Genomic DNA, 10,876 nt, shown 5'->3' with positions numbered 1-10,876 from the left:
ATGATCCTCTCAAAAGATGTGGAAAAAGCATTTGACAAAATACAGCATCCTTTCCTGATTAAAACACTTCAGAGTGTAGAGATAGAAAGTACATTCCTCAATTTCATAAAAACCATCTATGAAAAGCCCACGGCAAATATCCTTCTCAATGGGGAAGAGCTGGAAGCCTTTCCCTTAACATCAGGAAAACGACAAGGATGCCCAATCTCACCATTGTTATTCAACATAGTACTAGAAGTCCTTGCAACAGCAATCAGAAAACAAAAAGGGATAAAAGGTATCCAAATCGGCAAAAGAAGAAGTCCAACTGTCTCTCTTTGCTGATGACATGATACTCTATATGGAAAACCCAAAAGAATCCATCCCCAAACTACTAGAAGTTATAGAGCAATTCAGTAATGTGGCAGGATACAAAATCAATACTCCGAAATCAGTTGTATTTCTATACACGAACAATGAGGCTGAAGAAAGAGAAATTAGGGAATCCATTCCATTACAATAGCACCAAGAATCATAAGTTATCTCGGAATTACCTAACCAGAGAGGTAAAGGATCTATATTCCAGAAACTACAAATCACTCTTGAAAGACACTGAAGAAGACACAAAAAGATGGAAAAATATTCCTGCTCATGGATAGGAAGAATTAACATAGTTACAATGCCTATGCTATCCAGAGTAATCTACACTTTCAATGCCATCCCAATCAAGATAGCAATGACATTTTTCAAAGAACTGGAACAAACAGCCCTTAAATTTGTGTGGAACCAGAAAAGGTCCCAAATCATAAGGGAATTGCTGAAAAGGAATAACAAACTGGGAGTATCACGTTGCCAGATTTCAAGCTATACTACAAAGCTGTGATCACAAAGACAGCATGGTACTGGCACAAAAATAGACACATAGATCAATGGAACAGAATAGAAAACCCAGAAATGGACCCTTGGCTTTCTGGGGAAGCAATTTTTGACAAAGCAGGAAAAAACATCCAGTGGAAAATAGACAGTCTCTTCAATAAATGGTGCTGAGAAAATTGGACAGCTACATGCAAAAGAATGAAACTCGACCATTTTCTCACACCATACACAAAGATAAACTCCAAATGGATGAAAGACCTCGATGTGAGACAGGAATCCATCAAAATCCTAGAGGATAAAATAGGCTGAAACCTCTACGACATTGGCCACAGCAATTTTTTTCATGACACATCTCCAAAGGCAAAAGAAACAAAAGAAAAAATGAACGTGTGGGACTTCATCAAGATAAAACCTTCTGTGCAGCCAAGGAAACAGTCAAAAAAACTAAGAGGCAGCCCACGGAATGGGAGAAGATATTTGCAAAGGACACTACAGATAAAAGACTGGTATCCAAGATCTACAAAGAACTTCTCAAACTCAATACACAAGAAGGAAATAAACAAATCATAAAATGGGTAGAAGATATGAACAGACACTTTTCCAATGAAGACATACAAATGCCTAACAGACACATGAAAAAATGTTCAAAATCATTAGCCATCAGGGAAATTCAAATCAAAACCACACTGAGATACCACCTTACGCGTTAGAATGGCAAAAATTGAGAAGGCAGGAAACAACAAATGTTGGAGAGGATGTGGAGAAAGGGGATCCCTCTTACATTGTTGGTGGAATGCAAGTTGTTACAGCCACTCTGGAAAACAATGTGGAGGTCCCTTAAAAAGTTAAAAATTCAGCTACCCTTTGATCCAGCAATTGCACTACTGGGTATTTACCCCAAAGATACAGACGTAGTGAAAAGAAGGGCCTTATGCACCCCAATGTTCATAGCAGCATTGTCCACAATAGCAAAATCGTGTAAGTAGCCGAGATGCTCTTCCACAGATGACTGGATTAAGAAGATGTGGTACATATATGGAATGGAATATTACTCAGCCATCATAAAGAACGATTACCCAACATTTGTAGCAACATGGACGGGACTGGAGGAGATTATGCTAAGTGAAATAAGTCAAGCAGAGAAAGACAATTATCATATGGTTTCACTCATTTATGGAACATAAGAAATAGTAGGAAGATTGTTAGGAGAAGGAAGGGAAGAATGAAGGGTGGGGGTAAACAGAAGGGGGAATGAACCACGAGGGACTATGGACTCTGGGAAACAAATTTAGGGCTTCGCGGGGGTGGGGGCGAATGGGATCAGGTGGTGATGGGTATTAAGGAGGGCACATATTGCATGGTGCACTGGGTGTTATATGCAAGTAATGAATCATGAAACTTTACATCAAAAACTAGGGGTGTACTGTATGGTGAGTAACATAATATAATAAAAATATTTTTAATAAAAAAAGTATATGATTTTGACATTTGAGACAATATGGATGGAGCTAGATGGTATTATGCTAAGTCAAATAAGCCCAATGAGAAAGATAAATACCATATGATTCCACTCATAAATGAAATTAAAAAAAACAACAAATAAACAAAAAGCAGAATCAGAACTATAAATACAGGGGTGCATGGTTGGCTCAGTCGGTTAAGCAGCTGCCTTTGGCTCAGGTCATAATCCCAGGGTCCTGGGATCAAGCCCAATGTTGGGCTCTCTGCTCAGCAGGGACCCTGCTTCTCCCTCTCCGTCTGCCTGCGGGTCCCCCTGCTTGTGGTCTCTCTGTCAAATAAATCTAAAAAAATCTTTGAAAAAGAAATATAAATACAGAGAACAAACTGATGATTTCTAGAGTGTAAGGAGGTAGCGTGTTGGGCAAAATGGGTAAAGAAGAGAGGCCTCTAGTTATAGATTGAGTCAGTCTTGGGAATACAAATCAGAGCACAGGTAATACAGTCAATGATATTGCAATAGTGATGGCACAGACCATAGGTAAACTTGTGGTGAACATAGCATAATGCATTAACATGTCATATCACTAAGTTGCACACCTGAAACTAATGTGATATTGTGTGTCAACTCTACTCAAATTAAAACCAAAAAAAAAAGAAAAGAAAAGAAAAGAAAATCATAAGGAAGAGAAAAAAAATTAAATTCTGTTTCCCCCTACCCTAAGATTCCTTAAGAAATGTTGACATTGAACAATATAATCAAGAACCAGTTTGCATTGTTTGGTGAAAAATGGAAATCTTCCTGAACGTTATATATTCCTAAGGGTAAATCAGCTCTAACATGGCAAATAAATTACCAGGTATGATTCACAAACAAAAAGATGCTAAAATAATATAACAAGTAGCAAGGATTTTATTTTCCAGGCAGATTTCATGAAAACTCTTTATAAAGTTCATCTTAGTATTCAGAATTTTACTTGTTTTTCTTATAGCTACAAGCATATAGTGCTAAACTGAAAAAATGAAAGACTTCAATTTAGGAAGATTTAATCCAATATTTTATTTTAAATATATACATACATAATTTATATTTTATATTGTGTAATATATAAAATATTTCATATTATATATAATATATATATATTTATTGTAAGGTTCACCCTAGTAGATAGAAACATCTCAAAATTATCATTTACTTTTTTTTCCAAATTTTTATTTAAATTCTAGTTAGTTAACATATAGTGTAATATTGGTTTCAGGAGTAGAATTTAGTGATTCATCACTTACATATAACACCCAGTGCATGTCATAACAAGTGCCCTCCTTATTGTCCATCACCCACTTAGCCAATTCCCCACCCACCTCTCTCCATCAACCATCAGTTTGTTCTACATCTTTACAAGTCTCATGGTTTGGGACTTGGCTAAGTCTGCAGAACATGCAACTCTTGATCTTGGGGCTTTGAGTTTGAGCCCCATGTTTGGTGTAGAGATAACTTACAAATAAAATCTTTTTTAAAAAAGAGTTTCTTGATTTCCTTTCCCATCTCCTTCATTTTTTCTTTCCATATGTTCATCCATTCTCTTTCTTAAATTCCATATATGAGTGAAATCATATGGTATTTGTATTTCTCTGAATTATTTTACTTAGCATAATACATTCTAGCCCTATTCATGTCATTGCAAATGGCAAGATTTCATTCTTTTTGATGGCCGAGTAATATTCCATCACAGATGGAATATAGATTCCATTATATACCCCACACCTGCTTTATACATTCAACACTCAATGGACATTTGGGCCCTTTCCATAGTGTGGCTATCGTTGATAATACTGCTATAAACATTGGAGTGCCTGCACCCCTTTGAATCTATATTTTTTTACCCTTTGGATGAAAACACAATAGTGCAATTGCTGGGTCATAAGGTATTCTTTCTGTAATTTTTAGAGGAACCTCCATACTTTATAGAGTGGCCATACCAGTTTGCACTCCCACCAACAGTGTAAGAGGGCTCCCTGTTCTCTGCATCCTTGCCAAAATCTTTTGTTTCCTGTGTTGTTAAATTTGGCCATCCTCACAAGTGTGAGGTGATAACTTATTGTGGTTTCGATTTTTATTTCCCTGATGATGAGTGATGTCGAGCAACTCTTCATGTCTGCCAGCCATCTGTATGTCTTCATTGGGAAAATGTCTATTCATGTCTTCTACCCATTTTTTAACTAGATTGTTTTTTGGGGTTGATTTTGATAAATTCTTTATAGATTTTAGATACCAATCCTTTATCAAATAATGTCATTTACAACTATCTTTTCCCATTCTGTAGGCTGCCTTTTAGTTTTGTGGATTGTTTCCTTCATTGTGCAGAAGCCTTTTTTATCTTGATGAAGTCCCAATTGTTAATTTTCATTTCCCTCACCTCTGGCATTGTGTGTAGTAAGAAGTTGCTGTGGCCGAGGTCAAAGAGGTTTCTGCCTGTGTTCTCCTCTAGGATTTTTATGGGTTTGTAACTCACATTTAGGTCTTTCATCCATTTCATTTTTTTAATTATAATAATTTTTTTATTATATTATGTTAGTCACCATACAGTACATCCCTGGTTTTTGATGTAAAGTTCCATGATTCATTAGTTGCGTATAACACCCAGTGCACCATGTAATAAGTGCAATCCTTACTACCCATCACCAGCCTATCCCATTCCCCCACTCCCCTCCCCTCTGAAGCCCTCAGTTCATCCATTTCAAATTTATTTTTGTGTATGGCATAAGAATGTGGTCCAGTTTCATTCTTCTTCATATTGCTGTCATTTTCCCAACAATATGTGTTGAAGACACTGTCTTTTTTCCACTGGATGTTCATTCTTGCTTTGTCAAAGATTAATTGTATAGTTGTGAGTTTATTTCTGGGTTTTCTACACTGTTTCATTGATCTGTGTGTCTGTTTTTGTGCCAATGCCATACTGTCTTGATGACTACAGCATTATAATATAGCTTGAAGTCCAGAATCATGATGCCTCCAGGTTTGCTTTTCTCTTCCAGGATTGCTTTGACTTTGTGGGGTCTTTTGTGGTCCCATATGAATATTAGGATTGTTTGTTTTAGCTCTGTGAAAAATGCTGTTGGTATTTTGATAGGGATTGCATTGAATGTGTAGATTGCTTTGGGTAGCATAGACATTTTAACAATGTTTGTTTTTCCAATCCCTGAACATGGAATGTTTTTCCATTTCTTTGTGTCCTATTCAATTTCTTTCATAAGTGTTCCATAATTTTCAGAGTACAGATTTTTTTTACCTCTTTGGAAGAATTTATTCCTAAGTATCTTATAGTTTTTGATGCAACAGTATATGGTATCAATTCCTTGATTTCTTTTTGTTATTGGTGTATAGAAAGGCAACAAATGTCTGAACATTGATTTTCTATCCTGCAACTTTGCTGAATTCATGCATTAGTTTCACAATTTTTTGGTAGAGACTTTAGGTTTTCTACACTATCATGTTGTCTGCAATGTGTGAACATTTGACTTCTTCCTCACTGATTTGGATGCCTTTTATTTCATTTGTTGCCTGATTGCTGAGGCTAAGACTTCTAGTACTATCTTAAAGAGTAATGGACACCCTGTCTTGTTCCTGACTGTACATGAAAAAATCTGTTTTTCCCATTGAGGATGATATTAGCTATGGGGCTTTTGTATATGGCCTTTATGATGCTGAGGTATGTTCCATGTATCTCTTCTTTCTTAAGGGTTTTTATCAAGAATGGATATTGTGTGTTGTCAAATGCTTTTTCTGCTACTATTAAGAGGATCATATGGTTCTTACCCTTTTATTAATGTGATGTATCACATTGATCGATTTGTGAATATTGAACCACTCCTCCAGCCCAGGAATAAATCCCATTTGATTGTGGAATATAAATATTTTAATGTAATTTGAATTCAATTCACTAATATTTTATTAAGATTTTTTGTAACCATGTTCTTCAGGAATATTGGCCTGTAATTCTCCTTTACAGGGGGTCTTTGTCTGCTTTTTGAATCAAGGTCATGCTGGCCTCTTAAAAGAAGTTTTGAATTTTCCTTCCATATCTATATTTTGGAACACTTTGAGAAGAATAGGTGTTGACTCTTTTTTAATTGTCTGGAAGAATTCTTTTGGGGTGCCAGATATCTGACCCTGGACTTCTGTTTTTTGAGAGATTTTTTTATTACTGTTTCAATTTCATTGCTGTTTATGGGTCTGTTCAAATTTTCTACTTCTTCCTGTTTCAATTTTGGTAGTTTGTATGTTTCCAGGTATTTATGCATTTGTTCCATATTTCCCAATTTGTTGGCATTTTAAAAATATTATTCTCTTATAATTGTTTTTATTTCTGTGGTGTTGGTTGTGATCTGTCCTCTTTCATTTGTGATTTCATTTATTTGGGTCCTTTGTCTTTCTCTTTTCTTTTTGATAAGTCCGGCTAAGGATTTATCAATTTTATTAATTCTTTTAAAGAAAGAGCTCTTAGATTTGTTGATCTGTTCCACTGTGTTGTGTTTTTTTTCTATATCATTTATTTTTGCTCTAATCTTTATCATTTCCCTTCTGCTGGCTTTAGGCTTTATTTGCTGTTCCTTTTATAGTTTCTTTTGGTGTAAGGTTAGTTTATGTATTTGAGGTTTTTCTAGCTTCTTGAGGTAGGCCTGTATTGCTATATACCTCTCTCTTAGGATCTCCTTTTGTGCATCTCAAAGGTTTTAGACCACGGTGTTTTCATTTTCATTTGCTGCCATGATTTTTTTAAAATATCTTCTTTAATATCCTGGTTAACCCATTCATTCTTTAGCAGAATGCCCTTTGACCTCCATATATTTATGGTCTTTCCAAAGTTTTTCTTATGGTTGACTTCAACTTTCATAGCACTGTGGTCTGAAAATATGCATGGTATGATTTTGATCTTTTTGTATTTGTTGAAGGCTGATTTGTGGTCCAGTATGTGATCCATTCTGGGGAATGATCCATGTGCACTTGAAAAGAATTTGTTTTCTGCTACTTTAGAATGAGATGTTTTGAATATATCTGTTAGTTCATTTGGTCTAGTTTGTCATTCAAATCCATTGTTTCCTTGTTGATTTTCTGCTTAGATGATCTGTCCTTTGCTGTGAGTGGGATGTTAAAGTCCCCTACTATTATTGCATTATTGGAAATGAGTTTCTTTATGTTTATTATTTGTTGATTTATATATATTTGTATGATCCCAAGTTGGGAGAGTAACTATTTACAATTGTTAGATCTTCTTGATGGTTAGACCCCTTAATTTGATATAGTGCCTTTCTTCACCTTTTGTTACAGAATTTGTATTAAAATCTAGGCTGTCTAATATAAGTATGGCTACTCCATCTTTCTATTGATGTCCTTTAGCATGATAGATGGTTCTCCATCCCCTCACTTTCAAGCTGCAGATGTCTTTATGTCTGAAATGAGTTTCTTGTAGGCAACATATAGATGGGTCTTGGTTTGTTTTGTTTGTTTGTTTCTTTTTGTTTTTTGTATCCATTCTGTTACTGCATGTCTTTTGATTGGAACATTTAGTCTACTTACATTCAGAGTGATTATTGATAAATATGAATTTCAGTGCCATTGTGTTACCTGTAAAATTGGTGCTTCTGGTGATGTTCTCTGTTACTTTCAAGTCTTTGTTGTTTTTGGTCTGTCTTTCCCACTCAAATCATCCCCTTTAATATTTCTTGTGGGACTGGTTTAGTGGTCACAAATTCCTTTAATTTTTTGTTTGGCTGGGAAACTCTATCTCTCCTCTATTCTGAATGACAGCCTTGCTGGGTAAAGTATTTTTGATTGCATATTTTCCCCATTCAGCACATTGCATATATTATGCCACTGTCTTCTGGCCTGCCACATGTCTGTGGACAGATCTGTTTACCTTATTTATCTTCCCTTGTAGGTTAAAGGCTTTTTTCTCTTGCTGCTTTCAGGACACTTTCCTTGTCTATGTGCTTTGTGAATTTGACTAGGATGTGTCTTGGTGTGGGCTGGGTTTTGTTGAATATGATGTGAATTCTCTGTGCCACTTGGGTTTTGATATCTGTTTCCTTTCCCAGATTCAGGAAGTGTTCAGCTATAATTTGCTCAAATAAACCTTTTTCTCTCCCTCCCTTCTTCTGGGACTCCTATGATAGGAATGTTATTACATTTTTATATGTTGCTGAGTTCCCTAAGTCTACCTTCATGGTCCATTACCTTTCTTTCCCTCTTCCTTTCAACTTCATTATTTTACATATTTTTATCTTCTATATCACCGATTTGCTCCTCTACTTTGTCCATCCTCATTGTGTTTGCATCCAGTCAGCTTTGCATCTCAGTTACAGCATTTTTAATTTCAGCCTGACTAGTTTTTAGTTCTTTTATCTCTGCAGGAAGGGATTCATTAGTGTGTTCTATGCTTTTCTCAAGCCCAGCTAGTATCCTCATGATCACTGTTGTAAATTCTGGTTCCAGCATCTTGTTTATATCTCTTTTGCCTAAGTCCCTGGCCATTACTTCTTCCTGTTCTTTTTTAGGGATAAATTCCTCCATCTTGTCATTTTGTCCAAATCACTGTGTGTGTGTGTGATTATTAGAAAAGCCTGTTATATTCCTGCTTCTGAGAGTAATGGCTGTTTTTAGAAGAGGTCCTATACTGTCCTGGGCCTGCTGCTTGATGAGGTGTTTCAGAGTGTTCACTCTGCTTTTGTATTTTGGTTATTCCTGCCCTCAGGTTAATCTTCTACATAGTTTCTCCTTGCCTGCAGTAGGGAGTGTTTGGAACTTTTCCACTGTCTGGCAAATTTTACCTAGGTGTGTTTTGGTCTGCTTGTTAAAATAAGCTTGATCCTGGGGCCCCTGGGTGGTTCAGTAGGTTAATCATCTGCCTTTGGCTCAGGTCATGATCTCTGGGTCCTGTGCTCAAGCCCCACATTGGGCTCTCTGCTCAATGGGGAGCCTGCCTCTCCCTCTCCCTCTGCCTGCTGCTCTGCCTGCTTGTGCACAAGGGCTATCTCTCTCTTTCTCTCTCTCTCTGTCAAATAAATAACAAATAAATAAATAAATAAATAATAAATAAAATCTTTGAAAAACTTTTTAAAAAGAAGTTTGATCCTATTTTCCCTGGAGCCGAAGCTCTGCAGCACTCTACCACCCATAGATTTGGTGTGCGCAAGGGGTTTGTGCTCGTCTTCTGGGCAAGAGTCCTGCTGTGCTGATTTCTCAGGTGGACTTGCTCTAGTGGAGATACACCTGCAGAGCACAGGGTGGGTGGTTTGTGTAAGCGGCCCTAGCCTCCACTTGGGGGCACAGTGTTGCTCACTGAAGTTTGTCAGTACTGATGGGTGGTGGATGCAACGTCTTGTTCTCTCAGTCTCATAGTGGGGAATTCAGTCCTGCCACTCTTCATGAAGCTCTCACAGAAGAGCAAACAATCTCCCCTCTAGTGTCCCTAGCTTCCACCAGATCCCTGCCTTCACCCGGTGTCCAAGCTCACTTTCTTCCAGGCAGCACAGTACCCCTGTGTTTTATCTCAGGCCCATGGCTGGGTTTCAAAACTCTAAATTTTAGGGACCTGCATGGCACAGACCTGCACTGATCCTCTAGGAGAGTGTCTCACTATACTGTGTCTGGTGCTGGTCTGTCCCAGAAAAGCAGTCACATGACCGTGTAGTGGTTCAGAATTTATGGTACATTGCAGCAAAAATGTCAGTACCAAGATTTGCTGCTATCAACAGGTGTCTCTGTTCTTAGGGTAGTGAGCAAGGCCATACATGGGCTCCTGCCAGCTCTTTTATCCTGAGAGGCCATGCCACCACCCCCAAATGCACTCCAGGAAGGGGAACTATTCCTCCCTGTGGGACCCAGAGGATCCTCATACTTCACTGCCCATTCCTGGGCCTCAGCCCTCCTTCCCCACAGGTGCAGTGCTAAGCGCACCAGGCACAATCCTGGCAATGGTGCAGACTTCTAAAACTTCAGACTTTGAGCTCTACTGGTTTATAAACTTGCAGTAAGGAGTCAGCACTTTTCTTTTTCCCAGTCAATGATTTTGGTGAAGAGTTTTTCTTGAGCAATCCCCTGTATACTCTCTCTCTCTCTCTTTCACATTCCTTTCTCTGTGATCAGGATTCCCTCCTCTCTGCAGCACCCCCAATTATTTTCTCCCCCAAATGAACTCTCCACATCTCCTACCTTTCACAATGTGGCCATTTTTCTACCTCTTGATATACGGTTTGTTCTGTCAGTCCTCAGATAGATTTCTTGAGTGTTCAGAATAATTTGATATGTATCTAACCATGTTTGAGGGATGAAGCAAGCTTAGGATTCCCCTACACCTCCACCATCTTAAATCTGAGGCCAAAAATATCATTTACTTCTGGCAGATTCTGTTTTTGACATTGTTAACTTATTTGATAGTAAAAAAAAAATTAAGTATAGTTAACATACAATGTTGTATTGGTTTTAGGTGTAGAATGTAGCAATTCAACAATTCCATGTATTTCTCAGTGCTCATCAACATAAGTGTGAAGATGCCTTTTAACA

Source organism: Ailuropoda melanoleuca, chromosome X (genome assembly GCF_002007445.2).
Source record: "Ailuropoda melanoleuca isolate Jingjing chromosome X, ASM200744v2, whole genome shotgun sequence".
NCBI classification, from domain to species: domain Eukaryota; kingdom Metazoa; phylum Chordata; class Mammalia; order Carnivora; family Ursidae; genus Ailuropoda; species Ailuropoda melanoleuca.
This window is presented reverse-complemented; position numbering follows the sequence as displayed.